Source organism: Aythya ferina (assembly GCF_964211825.1).
Source record: "Aythya ferina genome assembly, chromosome: 3".
NCBI classification, from domain to species: domain Eukaryota; kingdom Metazoa; phylum Chordata; class Aves; order Anseriformes; family Anatidae; genus Aythya; species Aythya ferina.
Genome location: NC_140298.1, coordinates 17,320,827 through 17,347,539, shown reverse-complemented (window position 1 = coordinate 17,347,539; position 26,713 = coordinate 17,320,827). Strand labels below are relative to the sequence as shown.

The 26,713-nt window shown below is 43.3% G+C and overlaps 1 long non-coding RNA gene across 1 annotated transcript; it reads right to left on the bottom strand.

Annotated features, from left to right (window-relative positions):
* Nucleotides 1-2,933: 2,933 nt before the first annotated feature.
* LOC311434995 lies at nucleotides 2,934-16,999 on the bottom strand. The gene is made up of 5 exons (XR_014691868.1): nucleotides 16,892-16,999; nucleotides 9,524-9,797; nucleotides 3,604-3,750; nucleotides 3,400-3,470; nucleotides 2,934-3,254 (listed from the first exon to the last, which is right to left on the bottom strand). It is a non-coding gene; the product is annotated as an uncharacterized lncRNA (long non-coding RNA).
* Between the last annotated feature and the right edge of the window lie 9,714 nt (nucleotides 17,000-26,713).

Genomic DNA, 26,713 nt, shown 5'->3' with positions numbered 1-26,713 from the left:
AGTGGCATCATGAAGCTCCTAACAAGCCACTAAAAGTGACGACAGAAAAGAGGGGAAACTTGAAACTGGCTTCACTGATAATAGCAGTGCACCTAAAACATTTTGCTTTTTAATCACTATTGCTTAGTTCTGTGTTTTACTTGCAGACAAGGCTCCCTTCGGGCCTCTATCTGAACTAAAGAAAAAAAAAAAAAAAAAAAGAGAGAGAGAGAAAAAAAAAAAAAAAAAAGAAAAGAAAACTCATGTTCTCTTGTTCTTTGCAAAAGCCTCTGTCACCGTAACATGAAGACTCTAACAGCTCATGGTGTACATGGTTAAGCTTGCATCAAAATATTTTCAGAATGTGACCCACAAGCACCTTATCAATCTGCTGAGGGTCTGGGTCTACTGTTCACATGGCTATTTCCTAAATAAGATCGGAATGTGTTAAATGCTTTCCTAATGGTCCTTTGCCATGTAAGCAACTGCAGAAGTAGCCTCAGAGTTGTTATAAAGTAGTAAATTAAAGGAGTGGGAAAAAGAGGAAGAGGAAAGGATTGTGTCACAGGAAGAAAAAGATGAGAAGGGATCACAAATGCAACAGGTGAGAGGTTATGGGATGCTCTCCCCAGAGACTTCCAACCCAGAGAGCATCTTAGATGCCAACATCAAAACCTCTAGGCACTCTATCCTGAAACCTTCTGGGATTGCTCAGAACTAATTCCTGTGCTCTGCCCTAACACACTTTGTCACTCATTTGCCAAAACTGCAGTATTCCATATCCACCTGGATTTTTCCTCTCTCTTGAGTTTTCTGTGCAAATTCCACTGCCTATGAGAAGAGATGAGGTACTTGATACCTGGGTCATTCACCTGCTTGCCTTCATTTTCCTACTTTTCTGGAGGCTTCAAGATAAGGATTTGACAAGTCAACATAAGGATGTTCATTTCTCCATTTTCTTACAAAGGAAAGCAGATATCAGAGCCAACATACCCGCTTAGATAGTGAAATTCATTAGCTGCTCATAACACGCCTAAGCTGCACTTGTTAAATTTTTCAGAAACAGCAGAAGTAGGGAAGGGGCCCTAATTCAAAGGGCATCAGCACAGCAGTGAACATCAAAACAGGGAAGGCAGTGACAGCATGGAAAGATTGCACTGATTTAAGCTAGTGTAATATTTCTGGTGCCAGCAAGGTAGGTGTATATCTCTGGAAACAGACTAAACTTGTTCTTCTGCACAGTCCCATGAACAGCAAACAATAAATGCCACTGTTTACTGCCTTACAAATATAGTAACTGGTACAGATGACATAGGGAATTTAGCCGATTTGAGAAACACTAGGAGTTTAGTGTTTTAGCTATCAAATTCAAAAGGCATCTGCAGGTATAACCATGAAAGGTAATTCAATAAATTACTGTTGTTTTTTTAAATTCCCCAAAGCCTATGAGAAGATGGATTTAATTCAGAAATATTTATTTGACTTATTGGCTGTTTGGTTCACAGGAGACTTCCCCCAAAAGGGCAATAAAAAACAAGACTGCCTTTTTTGAATTACAAAGATTTTACACTGCAGTCCATTCCAGTCTTTTTAAACATACCTCTCTTGTTTCAAATACTAAGAAATTCCATTCATCACGTCTCAGAAATTTCAGAGATGGAAATGATCTACTAAGTCCTATGCACCATCTCCTAAGCAGTGCAGAATTGCTCCTTGCAGTGAATTAGTATTTTTAATATTTTCTCCATAATGTCAAAACCAAACTGAAGTGTTTTAAATTGCTTTTCATGTTTGTATAAACAAATACACGGTGTATTTTGGTGTGGTGTTACAGATGTGCCAGAGAAGGAGGCAAGAAGTAGTCAGGATAAATGGCAGGTGCCAGTATTAGGGTGGTTTGTTTTGTTGTTAATGCGACTGGTGCTGCTTGCGATGGGCTTTCAACTCTTCCTCTGTGGAGAACAGTCACTCTAATGTCAGTCATTAGCAATTTGCTGTTGGTCAGTTGGGAACAGCATGCTTCCTACAAATTGCTTCCATTAGTCACCAGTTCTGGTCAAAATAATGGGCTAGGAGGGAGAACAAGTCCCTGTGAAACAGGAGTTAACAGGATGGCAGAACGTACATTATTCTAAAATATATACTTAACATTTTTTGGATGCCAAAAAGTAGCGGAATTAGATCAAATCTCTCTTACATTGGGGTCAGGCTAGAGCTGCATCACTAACATCCAGCAGCACCATTTGAAAAAACAAGGCTAAAGTACATGAGATCACTGTCTGGCAACAATACAGAAGTACATTTGCTTGTCTCTGAAATGCAGTCACCTCTGGCTTAAAACATGGCAGCTGTTTAACATAAAACGGTGAGTGTGCTGACCAATATGCCTCAGAAAAGGATGAAGAGGGAGAGGAAGAAGAGCATGGAAGAGTCTCACCAGTCCACACCCTTTGGATTCCTATCTCCAGCCTGTTTAGTAGAAACTCCTATGACAACCACGTGGTGTTGTCAGTTCAAGTACTCGGTGTTTTGACAGCATTTTGTATCACTGAAAATAAGTGTTTTGGCACGACAGAAAATAAAAAGGAACAACAAAAAAAATGTAACTATGTACTAAATAGAAAAACGCTGTGGCAGAGAAAACAGGTCAGAGTCAGCAGCACATCAACATTCGGCAAAGTCTTTCTCAGCAGGGTCTTCAGCCTTCCCACCACACAAAAGGAGCTTTGAGATCATGCAGGTCGTACTGGAGCCCGTGAAAACATATATTGGAACTCAAATGCAGGCATGTTCAACAGCAGTGCAGAAAGAAAAGCAGCAGCCTTTGAATCCAGATCTGCCTGTCTCTGAACCAACATGGAGGAGACTAGACAGTTGTCCCTCTCTCGGGCTCAGTAGGATCCTATCCTATCTCAGACTGAGTAGGATCTGAGAGACTGGGAAACCAAGGGAGCATTACTGCTGTCCCCAGAGGAGGCAGCAGCACCCAGACAGTGGATGGGGTCAGAGAGGCAACAGAGGAGCCAGGCTTGCATAAGCCATTTTTCAGCATTACACAATGGAGAACAGTAATAACTCTAATGAACTTTTATAATGCATTCCTATGGAGATTTAAAGTGCTTTGAAAAGGTAAGTAAATATTATGTCGTAAAGTGACAGATGGAGAAGCCAGAGCAATGAGGAAAGAATCGACTTCCTTGTAGCTCTACAGAGAGTCAGAAGTGTGGTGGAATGCAGAGTTAAGGTCTGTGGGGCTCTTGGAGGGCACAGGTCTGCTGGAAAGAAGGAAAACTGGCAGGTTAGGAAGAAGTTTTCCCTAAATAATGAAACAAATTAGAACAGAGAAGCACATTTCAAAATGGGAAAAGATGTTTGGTGAAAACAACAGTGAAGCATTTTGGGTTCCCAAGATTTTATTACCTTTTTCTAATGCGAGCCAAAGGATCCTATCCAAGTTTCCAGAGATTATTCCTCATGGGAAAAGCAAAGGCCTAATAAAAGACATAGCAATTGCCTGGTAAAAACAACAACAACAACAAAAAGATGCCTTTTGCTTAACCACCTGGACAGATCCAGCATGATGCAAACAAAATTTGGGATAACAAGCTGTGCAACGCAGCTCACGTCTACAGGGGCTTGCCAGGCTGAGGCAGTAAAGCAAGACAGTGAGGTGGGGAGTGAGGAAGGACAGTACTGCCAGTAGCACGCTCCTGCCCACAGTCTTCATAGCTCATAGTTTCGTAGATCAGATTATGTTGCTCACTACTTGCCCTGCAACACAGAAATTGAGCTTTCATCAAAAACTCAGCTCTTCCATTTCCTGGACTGAAATGAGAGCTCAGCCATGCAGCCATGGGCAACATACAGATCTGCAGGAATAGCTTTGCCTTACCTGTGTTAGCTTAGATGCCAGTGACTTATGGAGAAATATATGTCCTGTCATATGAAATGCAGTAATTAATAATGATCTGCATTTCTCTGGCTGCAACATTTAGCAATCATTCATGATTGTGGCATGATAACAGGCTGCTGATCAGCCAGGTGCTACTCCCATTTCTTGTTGGAGAGGTTGAGAGCACAGGACTACACCATTTTCCCACTTCCCACTCTAATCATCCTGTTTGTTGTTTGGAGGGGCAGAGCAAAGCCAACACTCGGGTGCTGTATTTGGGCCTCCTCCCAGTTATAATCCCCAGAGCAGTTATAATACTCCCAGAGTAGTATTGCTGCCAGGGAGAGACCCCAGTAATGTCCCTGTGGTGTAGGAGGCACTGCTGGGGTAGTGAATGGTGGGCACTTACAGGACACATCTAGATCATCCTCCCTGGCTCCCTCCTCTGACAGACTTATCCACAGACTAGGAGGCAAGCAAGGTGGAAAAGACTCGGCCAGCTTTGCTAGAGAGGCTGTGTATCTGGCTATCAGAAGGAATTCCATGATTCTGTGGATTTGATGCTGAAGATATGAAACCCATCACTGCTTCAAGCAGCTTTTCTCACCTGCTCTAACTTGTAGGGGACAGGATCTGGCATTCTGGGTGAGAGCAACCACAGCAACAGAGGCCGGCGTGGAGGGAATTGGGCTGGCTGCAGGAAAAGCATGTGGCTTTTCAACATCTTGCAGTCCAAAGCAAAATCATCAGTTCTGACGTGCTGTGAGCAATAAACAATGAGTTTTGTCAGCACGTCTAGAGGAAATGATAATTCTCAGAGTGTGAATGATGAAATGTTAACCAAGGTGGAGGCTTCAAATAGTATTGTGGTTAGGAAAGCATATGTGCAGCGCTGGGGAGGAGCTGACACTAAGACAAAGAGACCTAACTGAGGCATTAAGATCACCCAGGTCTCTCAACCTACTCCCCAGTGGTGGTTTCTCCTGCTTCAGATGGTCTAGTGTTTCTGCAGAAAGGGAGATTTGCACTATTGTAACCATCACCTGAGTCTGTCCTGCCTCCACAGACCTTCATCACCTACCACTCAGCACTGTCATTCAGTCCTCTGAGACACACAGCTCTTGGGTCAAGCCAATTTACTACTAAAAATGCATTGCAAGATTGATTATGCATCTTTCCCATTCTTTTCAATGATAGGCAGCTCTGATTGCTCTGGTCTTTTCAGCTTAAGATAAAGCTTAATGAATTCAGTGGGAGGGTTTTTGTTTGTTTGTTTGTTTTTTAATAGGTTACTGTGGCCTTGATAGAGCCCAGAGCTTAAATATTTTCCACATCTGTCCCTTACTTTCAGGGTCAAAAAGTTTACTTGTCTCCTTTGCTCAGAGAACATTAAAACTATACACCATAAAACACGTGAAATGTTTCCAGTCACTCCAGTGATGGATACCACCGCCATGCATTAGAAGAAAATGAGTGAGAACAACTAGAATCAGAGAAAATGATACAATTATTCATTGTAATAATACTAATTTAGTAATGTCACCATTGTAGAGGTCTGTTGCAAAAAAAACAACCTTAAGAGTTACCCTAGTACATGTGACAGAGGACATATGTGTATATTAGTGCATATGAGATCAGATTACACACGTACTTTTTCCTGATGCAGCCTATGGATCTTTGATCTTTTTCTCCAACCACCCATTCCGAGGTTGTTTTAAGAAAAATGTCAGTCCCATTATTTAATGCTGGAGAGAAAGAAAGAAAAAAAAAGCTCTGATGTTCTGTGGCTAGCGTTACCCTCAGGCATTTTTGGTTTGCTTCTGTTATAAATTAATTTTATATGTGGCCAGGAAGCACAACATCTTATTGCATCATGTAAGAAAGCACCATATTTCTTCCCTGTTGCTCATTTCCAATCTATGTAACCATCTGGTGGCAGAGTTCTGTCGCACATTGCAGTTTCACGCCTGAGCCTCATCTTGAAAGAATAAGATCTAATGGCATTTTACTTTTCTCCCTTTTTAACTGTGTCTTTTTGTTGTGCTTCCCATTTTCAAGTATGACAACGATTTTCTTTTCTACCAAAAACTGCTTTTACCAATTCCACCTCTGGGCAAATTTATTTTGAGTAGAGATAAAAATTAAACCCGGCTGCTTTCCAAGAGTATCCTCGCACCATCCTTTCCACCAAAGGCTGGCCTGTGTTTTATCATCTCCAATTTTTGAGGCACACTTAAGAAAATAAGTACAGAATACTAAACAAGGAAAAGTAGTGAAAAGCCAAACACTCCAGTTTGTATTAATGATACTGCAGGGTTTGAGATGATGACTAGCAATACTGTGGTATTTGCTAGAGGGACACACATTTGTCAGAGAATATGAAGGCTCATCTGCAGTGTGATGAACATGGCTTCTTTCCCACCTGTTCTTCATTTCTCTTCCCGTATCTCCTGACCAAGCCAATGTCTGCTTCACCACTCCTTCGATTTTCACAATGGCAACTCCAAAACATGTCTACTAAGCATTAGAGGAAACTAAGCATTAGAGGAAAGGCAGAGGGTCATTCACACAGGATAAAAAAAAGACATTCATTGGTCCTACTAAGCCAAGGTCCATGCCATGTAGTCTTGAGCAGTGTCTACTGGCACAGTGCCTGTCAACTCAGTGCTCCCAGCCCCTGCATACGTGGACAGAGCTCTGCAGTAATAGAATTGGATCATTTCTGCCATGCTTGTAAAAATTGTAAAAAGCCATGACCTGCCCGTTTCTGTCACCGTGACTTGTATCCCATGAGGCTCTCCTCGTCACCTGGTTAATTTGGGGACTGAGACATGGATAAGACAGGCTGTGTTTGCTAGCGGTCAGAATAGTTCCTCTTAGATAAGCCTCACACTCATAATAGAAGCAGGGAAATTTGAGAAAATGCATCTGATGTAATTAGTGTGACCTTTCTGTCAGGTGGTTAAGAACAGAGAAAATATTTGATTTAATATACCCCCCTTGGTCCCTCTTGATAAAGGATGATAAAAAGATGGATTTACACCACTTATGTAGATTCTTTGCTGCATTCAGCTAAGCTCAAACCTACACATTACTCTTAGGGATGAAGATGTGGAGTTAGAAATTATTTGGAAGGTGTGAGTGGAAAATGCTGAGTTTGAAGGATTTGGATATTTTCCAGGTTTTTCACATGACAGTCTTTTGCCTAACTAACTTACACTTTGTGCCCATCCTAAACCTAGAAACCTATTCAGAAAACCTAAGAGGATCCTCCTGAGATGCTTGCAAACTATCTTTCCCAGAAGAAAAGGGAGGGTCTTTCTCATTTCCTTAAATCCTCCACTAAAACAATATAACACCTTGACTCCAGAACACAAAGAAGCGGGATCATAGTCAGGACCAAGGAAGGAAACTACATGGAAAAGACAGAGATAGACTGGGGATACGGTCCAAATAGTAGCAGAGGCAACAGGAATTGCCCATGGGCAGCTCTCCAGGCAGATTTGCTCATCTTTCCCTCCCCTACACAGCACTGATGACCAAGAAGAGCTGTGTAGACTAGTGGGTGTTACAGCAGAGCTGTGCAGAGCACTGGTCAGAATTTGGGTAGCACGGCCAACCACTCCCCTGGCTGCCCAATGCCTCTTGTGAAGTGAGCAGAGGCGAGAGAGGCTGTCTGGGCAGTTTCAGTGAGGAGCAGGGCTCATCTTCCCCAGCAGTGTTGAAACATTTTCTTTTAGCTCTGTTCTTTTCTCTCTCTCTCCTCCCACCCTCCACCTCCCCCCCCCCTTTTTTTTTTTTTTTTTTTTTCTCCAGAAGGCACCCATCCAAGTGGCCCTACATGCTGCCTGTGCAGTGTAGTTGTTTCCTGTTGAGTAGCTGTTAGCTCACAGCAGGGGAGCTCAGTGGTGGTAGTTGCAGTGATCTCTCTTTTGAAGGGTTTGCTTAATGCCCCAGGAACTCTTGGAATGAAAAAGAGAGTTATGTAAATAGGAGATATTCCTGCGGTCATTACACACTGCAGGAAGATCCTGAATCACACTGATCCTATGAATTTCCTTCATTCATCTCAGCTGATGTCAGCAGTCCAAAGAATTTTAAGCACTTGGATCATACAGAATATATAAATACCTGTATTCTGGCTAACTGCAAAAATTGAATAGTAAGTATGGCTCCCTGGTGAATGAACAGGATATCACAGACTTATTTTGTCTTCCAAATGGGTCAGAGTTGAATTTCCACGTTTAATTTCTCTCGATAGGTTAGGTTTTTACTTGGAGTTATAATTCTTAGACTTATCATCGTAACAGAAACACCTCCAGATTTTCTGAAGATCCTTAAAATTATTATTATTATTATTTTTACAAACTGCAGTTTGTTTTCTGTTTCTAATGAACAACTGCATATTTATATATATAGTTCAGGCTTATGCACTCAGCCCATGTTCTACATATGCAGAACCAGTAACCTTGAATCAATATGTATCTTTTCATGACAATTCTAAGGGTTATTAAGATTAATTAACCTTTAGAGACAATAATGGCCTTTCCTGTGGTATTCCTATTTGTGTACATATTATCTTAAGTAATGGCATTATATTCCTTGCTTCAGCTACCAGTGAGCCTTCTGTGCCTGGCAAGATCATGGAAAAGATCCTCCTGGAAGCAACGTCAAGGCACATGCAAGACAAGGAGGTGATTTGAGACAGCCACCATGGCTTCACCAAGGGCAAATTGTGCATGACCAATCTGGTGACCTTCTAAGATGGAGTGACTGCATCATAGTTGACAAAAGAAGACCAAGCCATGTCACCTATCTGGACTTCTGTAAGGCCTTTGACAAGGTCCCATGTGATACCTTGATCTCCAAATTGGAGAGAGATGGTTTTGAAGGGTAGGCCATTCAGCAGATAAGGAATTGGCTTGAAGGTTGCACCCAGAGAGTGGTGGTCAATGGCTCTATGTCCAAGCAGAGGCTGGTGACAAGTGGTGTCCTTCAGGGGTCTGTCTTGGGACTAGTATTATTTAATATCTTTATCAACAACATAGGCAATCAGATCAAGTGCACTCTCAGCCAGTTTGCTGATGACACCAAGCTGAGTGGTGCAGTTGATACAAAAGAAGGAAGGTATAACATCAAAGGGACCTGGACAAGCTTGAGAATTGGGCCCATGTGAACTTAATGAGGTTTAACAAGTCCATGTACAAGGTGCTGCACCTGGGCTGGGGCAATCCTGGACATGGGTACAGACTGGGAGAAGAACTCATTAAGAGCAGCCCTGCAGAGAAGGACTTGGGTTTTCTGGTGGACAAAAAGCTCAACACAAGCCAGCAGTGTGTGCTTGCAGCCCTGAAGGCCAGCTGCATCAACAGAGGAGTGGGCAGTATGTCATGGAGGTGACTGTTCCCCTCCACTCTGCCCTCATGAGGCCCCACTTGGAGTGCTGCATCCAGGTCTGGATCCCCTAACGCAAGAAGGATGTGGATCTGTATTTCTGTATCCACAGTAGATAAAAATTAACCCAGGCATTGCAAATTGGATATATTTCTGTGTTTCTTAGTGAAATGAGCTGATTGTCCCAAACCCTTGTTGGTTAGCAGGACTAAGAGCAACAATCAGAAGTTGTCATCTCATCTAGAATCACATACTCACCACCAGAGCAGGTGGTCTCTCCAACTGTCTCATTTTGCAACAAACTGCTCATTTAGCTTCCATAGCCTGAAACAGATGGAAAGACATCTTGAAGCACCTCAGCTCCAAAACAGGTTACTCAGAACCTTCCAGGATCTGGCCTGTTTTTGTCAGAAGAGATGTAGGTGTGGTGCTCAGCAGCTGGGTGAATCCCAGTGGAGGGCTGCAGGATTTCTGCTAGATGCTTTGTTGAGCACAGCACAAAGGGATCAGCATCCTGGGTCTGGTCTGATCACTACAGAAAGGAAAACAAAGGTCTAAAATAAAATAAAATAAAATCCTATCAAGGTTAATCTTTCAAAAGCTGTAGTTCAGCTGAATGCCCTCTTCCTTGGTATTAATTACGAAGACTCACTCTGTAAGCCGTAAGTGAAAAATGAGTGAAATGTAAGCTCACTGCACTTGCATTTAATATTTTGCTTGCTAACAGGGCATCTAATCCACCCTGAGCAGAATTCATCGAGCCTCAGGGACTTCCTCAAACACACAATCCCTTTAAATGAGCAGTGATCTTCTCTGCTGAATCTTCAATCTCATGAACTAATAAGTGATGCTAAAGGCTCATTTGCTTTAGGAGCTCCCAAGGGGGAAGGGACCAGCATCAGAGCCAACTTCAAGCGCAGAGCATGGCTCTGAGATGAGTGTGTACAAAGAAACAGATTCCAGGCGGTTTTATTTTTGTGGCAGAGAGCACTTCTTCCTTGGCATGCTAGTGCTGTCCTGAAATCTGTGAGCTGTGTGTCCACTGGCATAAAAAGACCTCACTACTAACAGCCTTAAACAGGGAGATCAATAGTAATTTCCACAAACTCTGCTCTTTCACATCCCTCTTTCACATCCCCATGGGATAAGCAGCTGGATGCAGGGCTGACATTCTGCAGATGCTGGGACTGGGGTCTGTTCCAGGAGCAGCACTGGTGGTGCAGGAGAAGGAAGCAGCACAGGGGAAAAGCAACTGAAATTCATTACTTGGAGAGATCACGGGGGTCAGTGACAGAGACACTGAATGGATTTTTCCAGTCATTTTGAGCTGAGATTTGCGCTCCGTAATCTGAATGCTTTTATCTATTTCTGAAAATAGACAGGAATTTTTTCCACAGGCTGCTCCAATCTGGCCATGGAGATGCAGGGAAGGATTACAGGGATAAATTCAGGTTTTGTTAAGCAAGCATAGCTTTTCCAAACCAAACATAGACAGCTCCCTTGCAGTATAAACACACATACAACAGTTCTTCTCTAGGAAGGAGACAGCCCCCTGCGAAACAGATGCAAATGATAGGTGCCATGCACTGCCCTGGGGTCCTTAACTGTTGTTTTGAATGCTGGTTGTGTCTCTGGGCCAGCTGTGCTAGAGCCAGAGAGATCATTCCAAGGCTGCGGAGACTGATCTAGATTTGTTTCCCTGCTGAACGGACGAGTACAAGTTTACTCGGTGATTATTTTCTGTTTCACTCACATTTTGCTGCAGTTAAGCTTCCTCTTTTGCTTAGTCATGTCCTCTTTTGGCAGAGGCTTCTTTGAAAAGAGGGCTGATTCTAGAAATTAGGACAGAAACCATTGGGTGGGTGTAATACAGCCGTTTCAGGGACGAGGAATTGATAAGAAGCCAGCTTTACTTACTAAGACTTTTCTATCTATCTGGAGCAGACAACAAGATGTTAGGGGCTGGTTTTGGTGTTCCTTAAGGGCTTTGACTCGAACACGTACTTGGCTGTGTGTATGCCAATACCTAGAGGTAAAATACTGTGGAATAACACAACCTGCAACCTCACTGAATCAACTGTTCTCACAAGGTTTTACCATTTTCTTTGTGTCCCTCTGTCCCACCAGCCCCATGGCTCACCTGCCCACCCTCCCTGGGTCGTGCAGTCGCTCTCATGCCTGGCTCCTTCCAAGTGCCAGCGGTGAACCAGCTACGCTTTTCCCTTACTTGCATTTTAGCTCCTTCACTTTATAAAACTTTTTTTTGTGTGTATAAACAGTTAGGTACCAAGACCTGTCTGCAGGCTGGGGAGACTTCATGGTGCTTTGTTTGTGCAGAGGTACCACTGGTGCAGCAGATCAAGAGCTGTGCTTACCATACCACCATGAAGTGGACCTGCCTAGCCATGCCAAGGTGGCAACAGATTCACAAAGTAAATACCCTAGAGCAGTAATTCCGGGGAAAAATAAGAAAGAAAATGTAATTCCATTAAGCATGCAATTATTAATGACTGTAATATCTTTGTGGTGTGGAGGTACGGACCTGGATGGAAAGCAGTGCATGTGGATGGGCTCACCTCCAGACCAGGGTCTGCATCAAAGCAAGCAAGCCTTGGCAAACCATGCCATGAGCTGCTGAAGTATTCTGACAGCTCTGAAAGATGATGATGAGGAGAGACTGTCCCCTGAGAGTCTCCTCAACTGGAGATTCAGAGGGGAGGAGGTCCCCTAGGAGGCAGCCAAATCCACTGAGCTTCAGATGTTTGACAAAGAAGTTTTTAGATCAGCCCTGGTCAGACTGGAGCTTGAAACATCACCATCTCCTGGGCAATGAGAAAGTCTAACAACAAAGCCCAAGTAAGTGTTCAAAGGAATTTGCTGTGAGCTGAGATGTTTTTGCAGAAGACCCAGGATTTTAACCCCAATGCCAAGGATTTTAACATGGTGCTGTGCTCAGAGAACTCTGCACTTGCTCCTAATGGTCCCAACAAGTAGAGTGCTGTGTGTACCCACAGCAATGCTGGATGGGTTCTGTGCTATCAGAACTCCAGCTGGCTTCTTTGCTTCTCTCCCTGCCTTCCCCAGTAAACAAACAATGGCAGACTCCTGTTTAGCCTTGTCTATTCTGGGATCTCTGACAGTCCTACTGATATTCACAGTTATACATGTTTACACTGATAGGAGACTGGCCCATATTGTGCAGAGATAATAACAGTACAATTTGATATTCATGAGGTGCTGATGATATCCAAATATAGAAATGGAGTAATTATTGCTGGCATTACAGGCTGGATTTCAAAAAGCAGATAAATGGAGAAATGGATATGCTGTTTATTGCAGCTTCAACAGTAACAACAGGAGAGCTGTCTCACTTGATTAGGCAAGGGCCAGACTGCAGAAGACAGAGCTCAGGGCAGAGGGATGAAAGGCTAGGATACCCTATCAACAGAATGGAAAAGCACAGAAAATCTGAAAATGCACCTGATGCCAAGCTCGCCCCATTGCACATCGCTATACAAGACACTGATAAAGCAGGTTGACAGTACCATGAAAACTTATTGTGTAGCTGACTGGAAAAAACATTGTAGACTTTTCTGCCAAACCCCCTTAAGGAAAGATGAAGCCTTTGGCTTCTGTAATCAATGCATGTCTGCAGCTGAAGCAGCCTGCCAGGCTGTGATGGGAACACGCTGGATGCCAGTCCCAAACATTTGCACCCCCAGGCAGCGAGCCTTGTCCTCTCTCCACGTGTACAAACCCCAGTCACAACACTCGTGCAGTTGCCTATAGGATGAGCAGGGTGTGCAGCAGCCCTGCACACTAGTCACTGAACGTGCACTTTCCATAGCAGGGGATATGATATCACCTCATACCTCAAAGCCAAAACCTCTATTTCTGGATAAGGTGACATAGAGTTCTTTTTTTTCCCATAAGGTCTTAGGAGAAAATGGCCCTAGGACCTTCTCCCTGGCATGAGGCAAGGAGCCCTTATGTCTCAAAACTATCACATCATGAACCAGCTACATCATGTCCAGTAACAAAAGGTCAGTGCTCTACAGACAGTCATGATAGATAATGGCAGGGGAAAACACACAAGCAAACAAACATGGTTCCCTTAGTCCTTGCTTTTTAGATTAATTTTATGGACCTTTAGCTCCTACAGAAGACAGCAAAAATAATGGATACTCAGGGCTTCTCAAACAGGCTGCTGGTTGACTACAGACTCCTGACATACAGGGGTAAGCACTTAGCTTCAGGCTTGCAGGTTGAAACCATTGAATGATTTTCTGACAGAATCTCTCCTTTGTCAAATTTTGTGTGGTTGTGTACCTGAGATTATATGTGTTTGTGGTTGCATCCTTATCCCAGTCTCAAAAGGGTGCTAAGCAGTATTAGTTACCTAATGACTGGGAAGATGTCTGTCTGCCTACAAGGGTGGCCTTTGGAGTTCCCATGTAGCAGTGATACCCACAGAGCCGAACAATTGTGCTGTTTGGACTGCCAAAGACATCCAGGATGTAAAGCTATTCTGTGCAGCCATTCCCTCATGTCCCAGTGAGGAACCCAGCCCCTTACCCCTGCTTTCACTTCAAGCAAAGCCAGATCTGCTTTGACTTTGACCTTTACCACTGCTGTGCTTAAGAAAGCACTCACCATCTTCTGTTGCTAGAGGGAAAAAAGCAGCACATGGACAATAGTCAGCCTGATGTCCCAGAGATCAAAAGAAGTGAAGCCTTTGGGACAGGACAGGAGCTGTAGGTGCATCTTGGGTTTGGTCATCAGTCTGACTTTTGACACCGATTTTATGAAGTGAGATATGAAAGGGATAAAAGTTAGCCACCACAGACCCTGGTCTGAAAGTTGACTGCAGAGGGGATTTTTCTTAGAGAAGTAATTCCTCAATCAGCCTCCTATTTAGGTGATTCCGGAGTCCTAAGAGTTAAGCAGCAGACTAGACTCTAAATTTCTCCAGGGTTTTGGGAAACCAGCGCTTATATGTGGACTTCACATGGATCACCTCAGGGCATGAAGAATTAAAATTATTCACATGCTCTGCTGCTCTGCCCTTCCTACATCTTATCTATGAATACTAGCCGAAAAGGGAGAAAAGAAGAAAAGAAAAGGGAAGGAAAAAATTCTAGAGTTGTAAATGAGAAAAAAAAAATAGAGGTAAAACTGCATAGCAGGTACATGGTGTTTAAGATGTTATTTTAGGTTTACAAATATTGACCAACACTTGAAATGCACTATACGTGTAGGTTACTGAACTGTTTTTTTTGTTTGTTTGTTTTTTTGTCTTGTTGGGGCAGCAGGGTTGAAATGGACTTGTATACCTTTCTGTCAGGCACCATCACAGGATTTTTACCCAAGTTTTACAGATGGGGAAACTAAAGCACTGAGAAGTTACACATCTTGGCCAGGGATCCACAACAAGTAACTGGCATGATTTTCCTGGGAATTCAGTCTGGCTCTTGGTTGCCAACACTCTCAAATGATAATGGTCTTGATTAAACTGGACATGCATGGGGTTTCGCACTAGCTCTCCTCAGCAGCATGAGCTACACAACTTTGGGGATGCTCTCATGCAGTGCTTGGCTTTGTGTCGGCATAATGGAGAGAGATGAGAGATTGCACCTGGTCCAGTGTCAGTGCCCAGAGGTCACAATGACTGGGCAAATGGACCCTGATCTCTCAGACCAGGTTCAGATTTGTCTGCACTAACTCCCACACTGACAGATTCACCGGACATTTTGCTTAAATAACTGCTGTGGGATCTTGTCAAACATGTGGTCAGCTGGATAGGAATTGCTCAGCCTGGAGGGAATCTGTGCTAGCTCCTTTGCAGCATGGTGCAGAGAATTCAGGGCACATACTGGAGATTAGAAGGGAGTTAAAAGAAGAGGAGAGAGTTAGGGTGAAAAAAAGAAGAAACCCCAAATTTTCGCTTTACATGTATGTTGTCTTACGTACTTTGCAGAGAAGTATGTCAAAAGCATGTCTTTACACGTAGCCAGAGTTCAGTTTGCTGTCTGGGACAATGAGGGTGGAAAGTGGAAATAATTATTGTTTTTAGCTCAGGTTACATGTCCAAACCAAACCTCCACAGCTGTCTTTCCTCATAACTTTTTCCACTTCCGCTACCTGCAACTCTCATTTTGGAATGAGTGGTGGAAAGTCCTTGTGGGTCATGAGAAAGGATCAGGCCTCTAAACATGTTGTTATTCCTGTTTTCCAGCTCTCAGCACTCACAAAAACAGATGATTAAATAGGTTAGGCAGCAGTCAAGTGATCCAGCTCTCCTGACAGGTGCGGAGAATTCTCTGCAGAGAACAAAACTTCTGGAGTAGTCATTTTCCCTGCTGCAAATTTGCTTACTATACTTTACAACCAAATCAATGCAGGTGCTGCAAAGAAGCATCATCACCTACTGGAACACCCTTTCCTGCATTTTTGCTCAGGCTTAATACTAAAATACCTTGTCTGCAATTTCCCTTTAACAGGCTTATGAGCAAATTAGCATCTCTCCTGGCTTAACGAGGCAGAGCTGTGTTGGTTTCTGTTTGTTTGTTCAAGACAAGCCTCTTTCCTACATGTTGCACAGGACCTAAGAGAATGGGCTTTGACTTTCATCCAGGTTTCTTGTCATGAATAATAAAATAAATAATAAGAATCAGTAAATCAGTATCTACACACATGCCCACACCCTTTACCTAGTACTGAAGTTTCTGAATTTAGAACAGTCTTACCCCTTAAAAACAAGAACAAAACAACAACAACAAACTGAAAAAAGATCACAAAGTCTGTGTCTTTCCTCCCACAGTCATGGGGTCTATTAGATATCCACACCAAAGAACATTTCCTGCTGATTCACCATCATCCCTTTCACTGAGCTGATGTTACTTCTCCTCAAACATTTAGACCCCTCACGGCAGTATTATTTGCAAAACACACAGGTATTACCTGGAAAAACACACAAAGTGCACTCTACATTTATTGGAAGCTGTGGGAAGCTTTAACTTGCCACCACGTTTCCACTACCCTCCTATGCCCCAGGGAGAGACCTGCACAGTGTGGAGGTGATGAAACACAGCACGAAACTAGTACAAGAGATCAGAGGAAGGTAGATGGCAGAAAAGAGCCCACAAGGCCTGACCTAGAACTCTCTCAGATGACTTTGGAAGCCAGGACATCACGGGTAATGACAGTGTAAGGGAAAATATAACAAGGGAATATTAGAGAAAGGGGTCCCTGGAACGACAGGGCTTCTGGCTTGCAGTAGGAATGAGCCCTCTTCATCAGCTTTCCCTGCTGCTCCTAACTGCATGTGCTGGGCAAATTCCTTGGTGTCTGCTGGGAGAGGGGATGAAGTCATCCCATGATGAAGTGACAGGTTAGGGAGAAGACTCAAGGCCTCTCTTCCATACGAGTGTCTGACAAAGATGAAAAAATTTCAAAGTAAATCAACATTCAGAATTCAACTTCAGAATTGCTTAAGACCTCCTGAAGACAGACTCCTACTGTGCTGGAGTACACTGAGCTGGCTAGCATGGCATTACAACAAACCTTATCCAGCCTCCCTGTGCTGTACACCCTCTGTTCTACTAGGACATACCCACAGAAACTCACAGTATGCCAGGGCAGCAGTTCCAGACCCAAAACAGCTTTGGTCACCAGGCCTTGAGCAGGAGAGGGTTCAGCAGAGGACTTGCTAGTACTAAGGTGGGACAGAAACCTGAGTAAGCACAGAGGGCACCTATTTCACACTCTGGCAATTGCCCACAGCTGACAACAACACAGAGAAATGAGTTAACCTAGCCCCCAGAGACAGCCAGAAGGAGGGACCCCAGGTTTTCAGGGAGGAGAAGCATAGTCCATTGTGTCTCTGTTCCCTCCTCGCACCAGTGCATGGTCTCTTGGACATGAAAACCTCCCAGCTCTGCAGCTGTTGCCCAGCAGGGCTGGCAGTGAAACAGCCTTTATGAAACACATATCCATCCCATCAGATGTGACTTTTTACTTCAGAAGTGCTGGTGGTGTTCTCAGAGAGGCCAAAGCCATCGCAGCCGTTGCTGCACACTTAGGGTCACTAGCTCACTGGGGTCTCCACTGCAGCAGCGTTGGGGCCACCAGGCTGACTGGTCTGGGAGAGGGGGCCTTGCCCAGACCCCCACATGCACATACTTCAACACAGTCATTTCTTTGCACTACCAGAATAGGAGCCTTGGGAGATGAGCAGTTCAAACCCTAAACAACGCTGCAAATACAACAGCTGGCTTAGGCACTTCTAGCAGCCCTGCTGCCTGAGAAGAGAAAATAAAGCTGCTTGCAAAATGAGTGGCAGTGTTTTTCATGTACATGTGCAACTGGGAATCATTCAGCTATAAAGAGAGAGTTTAAAAAAAGCTGGATAATTTTCTTTTGTCCTTTATTTTTCTGCAATGACACAATGCAAAGGGCAATGTTATACAGATGGTCAAAAATGAAGCCATGTAACAAAAGAGAAAAGAAGCTGGCCTTAAATATTTCACAGGGATCCTTCACAATTAATTATGGGCCAGAAATAAAAGTGACCCACGCAGCTCTGGTAGGGATAACTGGGAGTTGACTCTCCAGCGTGTCTACTACACCATACCAAAAAGCTACCTGAAAATCCCTGACTAGAGTCAGCCAAATTATTCGGGGGTATTCCGGGGCCTTGGCCAACTCCAATGTCTTCTGGTTTATGAGCCTTGTGGACCCTAAGGCATGTGTGCTGCTGCTATTCACTGCAATGGATTCAGACTGGCTCTCTGCTATCTATATTTATCACGATCCCCTCAGGAAGTGCTTTGGCAGGATTTTGTAATGAAAACCCTGCCCAGAGCACTCTTTGGCATGCAGTGAGCAATCTTAAAATAGTGCACTGACATACTGCAATAATTACTCATATTAACACTCTTCATTGTGCAGTGTGCTGTTTTGTCCCCATTGCCTCGTTCCTTCCACTGCCTGGTGCTGGGTGGGAAGGCAGGGGAGAGCTGGGCTTTCTTAAAAGGTAAAGTTCAGTTCCAGGCTCAGATCCAGAGCCCTGAAAACAGCTCCAATCTGATCATGATCTCATCCATCACACAAAGAGCCAATGCCAGCACTGTGATTTTCTGCCAGACCCAAACGTCACAGGTGTTCGGACAGGATATCTCAGATCCTCTTTTGCCCATAGGTGTTGTTTGAAGAAAACATTAAAATAAATGAGCATAAAAACAGAACCAGAGAATGGCTTTGAAAGCACACTGTAGGAGAAGGCTGGTTCCTGGCTGGCTATGTACTGGCTTCCAGTCTAACCCATGTTTTCAGGCTTTTATACTCTTAGGAGTAAATCTTCCTGCACTGTGATAACTGTACACATCATTTTGCTGTAAAAGGCTAAATAATAAAAAAAAAAAAAAAAAAAGGCAGTTTTCAGTCAGAGGATGGGAAAGTGAGGAAAACTTTGCTTGAGGTTGATAGAACCCACAAAGCTTCTTCTTTTTTTTTTTTTTTTCTTTTTTTTTTTTCTTTTTTAAAAGTGTTTCCTCTTTTCAAACAGAAAAAAAAAAAAAAAAGAAAAAAAAAGAAACCATTTGAATTGTGGAATTGTGCATTTTGAACATCTGCAGAGTGTTTTTTCTGTTGATGACAAAATGAACTTTTAAAATACCTTTCTACTCATGCCTATTTACCTAAACACCTAAACTTGCTAAAACCCATCCAAATCAGTACAAAGAACCCTAAAGACTTCAATAAGCTTTGTTTAAAACCTCAAGGCACATACAGTAGCTCAAAGTTCCTGTGGATCATGGTCCAAACAAGACACAGCTTTATAATTATGTAGACCAGGATTTCTGAATAGATGTTAGACTGCTTAATCACTGCCTTACAAAGGTAGGTGATACTATGGTCTCTTCATTATACTCTCAGAGAAAGAGAAGTTGGGGCATGGAGGCAGCTACTCTTTTAAATCTTTATTATCAGCAAGTATGCTGTTAATTTTGAGCAAATTAGCACCTGATAACACACATCATTTATCGAAAAGATGATCAGAGAGCTGGAGCAGCCTGTGAAGACAGGCTGAGTGAGTTGGGGTTGTTCAGCCTGGAGAAGAAAAGGTTCCAGGAAGATATATGGAAGAAATTCTTCAATCAGAGGGTGGTGAGGCACTGGACTAGGTTGCCCAGAGAAACTGTGGATGCACCATCCCTGGAGGTGTTTAAACCCAGCTGGATGGGGCTTTGAGCAATCTGGTCTAGTGGAAGGTGTCCCTGTCTATGGCATGAGGGGTAGAATTATATTTAAGGTGCCTTTCAATCCAAACCATTCTATGATTCTACAGTTCTGTTACCTGCTGGTATAAGATGTGATCGCATGACAGAAAGCCATCCTGCATGCTATATTTCTGTATGCTAGCCCTTTGGACTGCCATAATGTTATGAAAGGAGCTCAAAGAACTTACTGACTCTTAGCCATGCCTGCACAGCAAGTTGCTATCACTGTAACACTTCTCCACAGCCCCATTTTTCAGACACAATGAAATCAAAGATGTGGGAAGATGGGTTGCCCAGCTCCACTGAAGCTCAAAGAGGCTGAAGTTAGCATGTAGAAGTGGGGTCCAAGCTGAAACCTCCCTCATCTTTGTGCAATCCTTCTGCTCTTTAGAGAGAATGGCAGGAAACCAATAACATCAACATCAAGAAAGAATGGCAAGAAGTGTTACTCCAAAAAGTACACTTAAATGATTCAAACACGCATCTGCCTAGAGCAGGTTACACCTCAGCATCAGCGTAAGCTAATTGCTGGAACTCAAATAACTGAAGTGTTACCCTAACAGTCTTATTAGTTGCAGATATGTTGGGATTTGGATTATATTCACCGGGCAACAGTCATCCAAGGATTTGTTTTTTGGTTTCACACTAAGGTTCACAGTTCTGCTTCCTGGATGACTAACTGAAACTTACTAAGGAGAAGCAAATAAAAAGTAGCCCCAGTGAGTAAAGCACTGTGAAGAAGCACAAGGGGTATGTCCCTTCCTGGCCAGTTTCCAAATATTTTCTGGATGGGGAGCATCTTTCAGCATATTCATAAACAGCAAAATATGACCGAAGGAACAACAGCAAACTGAATCAACACTCAAGGCTATTTTCTTCATTAAGAAAACTAATTCAGGTCACATGAGATTGTGAATGCACTCACAAGCACTTCTGTAACTATGATGCCATGGAAAAATGTTATTCCAAGAAAGCATCTGGCGAAGTACAACACAGTTCCATTAAGCGATCCTACACTTCTGTCAAACAGCAAAACATCTTCCAGAATATATCAAAAGATTTTTTTTAAAGCTGCCACTCTCTAGTGTGTCATCAAATCTACCCTAAAATCACAGCTCTGCAATGAATTCAATATCTGAATTTGTAATGGGATAGGTATCTGCCAAACATACCGTCACCACTGAACAATGCACTAGTCATATAGATATTTTTTTTTTTCCAAGCACTAGCCTTTATTAAAACTTTTTCAATTAGTTCCATGGTCTCCAGGACCTTCTGCCAAGGTCACTATTCACAGCTGAAAGGGCTGCTCATTGAGTAACGAGAACTTCTCTGGAGACTTTTTTGAAAGCTGTATTCAAACACAATCTCCTGTTAATTGCTTACACATACTTGGTGCATTAACAAGAGCAGCTTTAAATATATACACCCAAACACAACAAAGCTTAGATATTAGCAAAGCTTATACATTAGCCTCATAAGAAGAGCCTGTTGATGAGTTTTCTACCAAAGCCAGATCTGATAAGCGATGTGGGGCAAATGTTTTATTTGGAATAAAGCCTTTACTTCAGAAGACTGTCTCACATGCAGTGCTGGGCAGGTCCCGTTGTTCTAGGATAAATTCTAGCCTGTGAGAAGAGCTCAACAATAGGCTTTTGCCCTAATTACTAGTCTAAGAGTTGCTGTCCACTGAAGATTCATTCCTAGTAATCTGGTTTTGCATGACAGTGGGTTGGTTAGTCACAAAGACATCTCCTTTGATTTGTGACTCCTTAGGGCATGTCCTGCCTTATGGCACTCCTCCAAGGAAGGGCTGTCATGAGCAAGCAAGGCCTGATCAAATCGAATCAACCTGCTGACATAGCATCCCACTCATCCATAATATAAGGTTATTCAAACTTGTGAAAATGCTGCCTCTTAAAACTGATCAGTCAGGTTGGCAATTATCAGGGGTGGTTCTGAGCCCTCTCTCTGCATGAGCTCTGGATGAACAGGAGCTGATGGCACAGGTGACCAGCCTGTCACTGAGTTAAGCCACGATTGATCTCATCTTCCCAAAACACTCCTCAGTCTGATTTGTGACTCAAAGTACCTGATAAACTCTGCTTAAAAATGGTGCAGAGCAGGAAATAATCACAGCAAGCTCAGCAGGAACCAGTGAGGAATCAGTGGTCAGGGGAACATCTGAATGCATCTGGCTAAGATTCCAGTTACATGAGGGAGCTTGCATGACTTCTGCCTCCACAATTCAGATCCTTCCTCTGCTGCGATTTATGCATAAAATAAGAGCTTCTGGATACAACATATTTTGTAGCCAAATGTCTCAGGTGATGCTGCAGGCCACCCTTCTTACACCAAACAGACAAGACCATGCATCTTTAGTTGTACATTGCTTCCTATCCAGTGAGCAGAGAAGCAGCCTCCAGCCCTCAGGAGGAAAACCAGAGAGAGCAGTGATGGAGAACTAGCAGAGCTTACTAATAGACTTGTGTCCTCCTTTTTATTTTTTCCCTTTACAGCACTGGCACATGAATCCTTTAGACTTATGGTCTCTCCAGAGAGCAAATTCAATAGGTACTACAGCTAGAAAGAGGGTTGGATCAGCGTCCTGGAGAAGAATAAAGTAGATCTCTAGGCTTCTTCTCCTTGCTTATGTTTTATGATCCTTGTGTAGGTTAACATGTTTCTCTAGGTTTGCCACAATCCATATTACATTATTTTTCCATTACTAGTTTCAAATTATACCCCTTCTCCCTCTAAGATCATAAAGTTCTTTTTAAAAGCTCATAAAATTTCACCTGTGTTTGTTTATGGCTCTCAGGATATGAACTAAACTCAATCGATTTAGCTCTATTTACCACTGCTGAACTTCACTCTATATTTCACTGAACTGCCTTTTCAGGAGGAATATGTTACTTCCCCTCCCTTTCCTCTTGCTGAACTCTTCCAGCATGGCCACTGAATCCAGAAGACTAATCCAATTCAAATTTTCCTCCTGTTGGAAACCCATTGATACAATTCTGGCTTAAAACGTAAATGACTGTGTCTACACTGACAAATAGCTTTGTTCCCAACCAGCACCAGACAACCAGCAACTTTGCCCCTAATGCTGGCAGAAATTAACACACATAAAGTAATGTGGTAACTAGGCATAAACCCCCAAACTGGAAACAAAGTTTATCTAAACATGTTTGAGTTGCCATGATTTCTTTTCCCATTTTAGACAAGACCATGAAAACAGTTTTGATCTCTAGCCCTTTATTTCCTTTATGGCTGGAACATGAAGTGAATCAACATTTCAGGACCTCCAAAATATTTTGATTTGCTTTTGGTATTTGCTTATAAAAATGATCGGATTTTATCAGGGGGAGTGGAAGAGCTGGGTTATTTTTTGCTGCATGGGGAAAGAATTTGCAAAGGGTACAACAAAAATTGACTCCAGCCTTTGCAAATCTGTGGCTCATTCTCTTTCTTGGTTTCATACTACATTGTTGCACTGGGCTGGAATGAACCAGCACCACTTGATTTCTTGCAGCCTTGTGACTCTGAAGCAATTGTTCGGCCCTGGTAGCTCACGTTTTGGCACAGGTCAGCTGTGCACATTCCTGCCCATCACAGAAGGCGCACAGCCTCCCTCCTGCACGCACCTCCTGGACACCACAGGAGGATGAGGAGATGGACGTGCAGAGGTGGGAGTGGGTTGGAGAGAGGGAGGGACAGCTGCTGTTGCAGTCCCTGTGCAGCAGCAGTGGCCATGCAGAGGCACCCCACGTGCTGAAAGGGGAGTGTGGACCACCTGCTCCTGAGAGGGAGGCAGCACATCTGAATTGTCACTGGGAAGAAGTCTGACTTCAGTTATGTGTGTTATGCAGAATTAAATCTGATGGAGGAAAAAAATCATCCCAGTGTAGAAACTTCTGCTTTTCTTCTCATGTGAGACAAAAAAAAATGGTGAACCTATCCTGTTCAGAGAGATCTGAAACAAGGACTGGACCAAAAGCAACACAATAACAGGTGTGAATACCCCTGAAGTTTAAGAAGGGATCTCCTCTCCTAAGATGGGCCATCTTAAAAGCTGCTCTAAAATGGGCAAACCAAAGCCCTAGATTCTAAGCAAAAATGAATTTGGGAGCAGTATATCCAGGTGCATATCTCAGTTTAGCGGGTTTTGAATATGGGAAATCACTCTGTGGCATGCCACACCATAAAAATTCTATGTTTCTCTTCAATATCGCATGCACTCAATAAAAAGACTCTCACACAGGATATTTTAAAGTGAGTAGAAATGCATTCATATGTGGAACTTTCCTCTTGCTTGGTTTTATACAGCAGGCCCTGTGTGTGTGAAAAACAGCACTCCTTTCCCATTAACAGTCTCATACTCCTGGTAGTGTTTCATGAAGGTAGGTAGTTCACCGAAGCCCCATTTGCCCCCTTTGTATCCTTTTGTTTAAATGTCCCACTGTTTTCTTCAGGAAAGATATTGACTGCTCTTGATGAAAGGACCTTAAAGAAAGGACAATTTCATTAGAGATTGTACGGGCAGTTGTACCTAGGAGCTATGTGGTCAACCACACACATATCATGATGAGATGCAGCAGCCAGCAGTGTGGGTACAGGATGAACACTTCACCTGCAGTCAGAGTTCTCTCTAGGTTCATAGTCTCATGAATGAGAAAGAACAGGATGAAAACCTCACATAAAGTCATAGGTCTTAGCTTTACCTTAAAGTCCACTCACTTGAACATTACTTTATATTTCAGTTCTCCTCAAAAGCAATGTTTTTTGACTGAAAGAAAAGTGTCCCAGTAAGCATATAGGCCACAAAATGTGTTAGCACACTGCCAGCTGTGACATGGCTATCTGAATGTGCTCATAACTCTGCATCCCTGCCACACGTCTGCTGCCTGCACAGAGCAATGAGGGCTTTTTCTTGAGGTCCTGGGTCTAGAGCTGCCAAAGTGCTGTCTACATCACCATGCTGAGATGAAGAAGGCTAGCCCAATCCCAGTCATAAAAGAATTTGACTATTTACGTGAATATGGTTCAAACTGCTTGGGATCCTTTGCAGATAATGACACTGCAGATCTATAAGAAGATCTAAAGGAACCAAAATTTTTAGGGGATTTCAGCAATGGGTAACCAGATGCAATAATTTCTTAAGCAAGCAGCGTAAAAAAATGCTGCTGCAAAAATGTATGTGTACAAAGACCTGGTACCATCCCCTCAGCCTCTGTCCTCCACTGTCTGTCCTTTTCATGCAGACAAACCTCCTCCTGCTTTAAGCTAGTATCAGTGTATGGACTAATCTGCTTCACCTGATGTCAATGAAGCTCAGATGCTTCATCTCCAGCAGGGTGGGCAGCAACATCTTAACGTACTTTGGTCAGAGCTTCTCCCAGAGTTGAACATGCTTTCCTACTAGCACCAATAGGTCCCATACCATACCTCTGTGCCACCAAAAGACAGTAAGGCTTTAACTGCAGTTCTTGCTGACAGATGTGTGTGCTCTTGTGCTACACCAAGACAGATGGAGAGGAACCAAGCCAACCACAGTGACGTGGCTTTCAGTCTGGACTGTCTCCCGGCCCCCAGCTCAGGGCACAAGCAGTGCAAGCACAGCTGCACACAGAAGACCACATAGACAGAGAAAGCAAAAAACAAAAGATCCCATCCTTTCCCCTTTCTTCTTTCCACTGGAAACTTCTTTGACACATTTAGATTAACAAAGTCCATTTGATAAATCACTTACCACTCACATTCCCATCTCCTACTCACTTTCATGTCTCACAGCCACCCCAGCTGAAGACTGATGGTTGTCCTTAATAGCTGCCCACGAGCACCAGGTGGGCAGGCTCTCTCCATATCTTGAAGTCCAACTGGAAATAGATCCTGCCCCTGCAAAGTGGACAGTGGATATTTTCACCCTAATAATAAGCTTATATTTTTAGAGCAGTGGAGGGAATCAACAGCAAGGCTTTGCAAAGACTGGCTTTTTTAGAGCGGCACTGGTCACAACTCCATGGCATGGGTGAGGTCCATACTGGCCCCTTCACTGGCTGTACAGCTGGAAGTCAACACTAGGCATCAGCATCAGATGCTTCTTTTGATGCAGCCCAGTATACGGTTGGCTTTCTGCGCTGCAGGTGCACATTGGTGGCTCATGTTCAGTTTTTCATCCACCAACACCTCCAGATCCTTCTCTTCAGGGCTGCTCTCAATCCACTCATCACCTAGCCTGTATTCAGATTGGGAATTGCCTTGACCTATGCACAAGGCTGGTGACTATACTTGGTTGGTGACTATAATTCATGACTTCATTTGATTTAATTATTTTTATTACTATGCCCCTTCCAAATTCCACATAGCAAAGTGGGATACCTGACCAAGAACACACCTTAAGAAAGGGGATGTTCCTCCTTTAGGAAGCAGTTGCCTCTCTGTAGCTTATTTGTTAAACTTTCACATAAAAGAGGCTAGCAAAATAACACGAGGACTTTCCTTCAATCTTATTGACAAACGGGCCAGCATAAAAGAAAGATCAGTGTACCCAAAGACATACAACCTGACTTTGCACATAACACTTAAACAATTTTTTTTTTCCTGAATGGCTTCTATCTTTTCATTAGACTGAACCAACCTCAACAGCCTCAAAAGTCAGAATTTCCAAACTGTGAGTCCAGAGTAACAGGGGCTGGCTCCCTGAGGGAGCACTAAGCACCAGCAAGCGTGGGCCAGGACAGTTTTCTGCAGCACATGCAGAAATATGCTGCAGTTCCCCTTCTCTACCCAAGCATCTGGGCCTGTACCCCTTTCCATTTCAATTTTCCTACACCACTTCCCTTACTCAGATGACCACACTAGACCATTGTGGCCATCTCAGTAAAAGCTTGTATGCATAAGTAAACCCAGGGCAAAGGTGAAATTACTTTAGCAGAACTTGGGATTTGGGTTGTCTGTTTTTGAGTACCCAGGCTGAGATTTCAAAAGGTCCAGAAATGGGCCAATGCTGGGTCCATCTCAAACCAGGCCACACAGAATCATAGAATCATTCATGTTGGAAAAGACCTCTAAGATCATCTAGTCCAACCTTTAACCTAGTTCTGACAAGTCCACCACTAAACCATGCTACTAAGTTCTACACCTACATGTTTCGAGACCTTCAGGG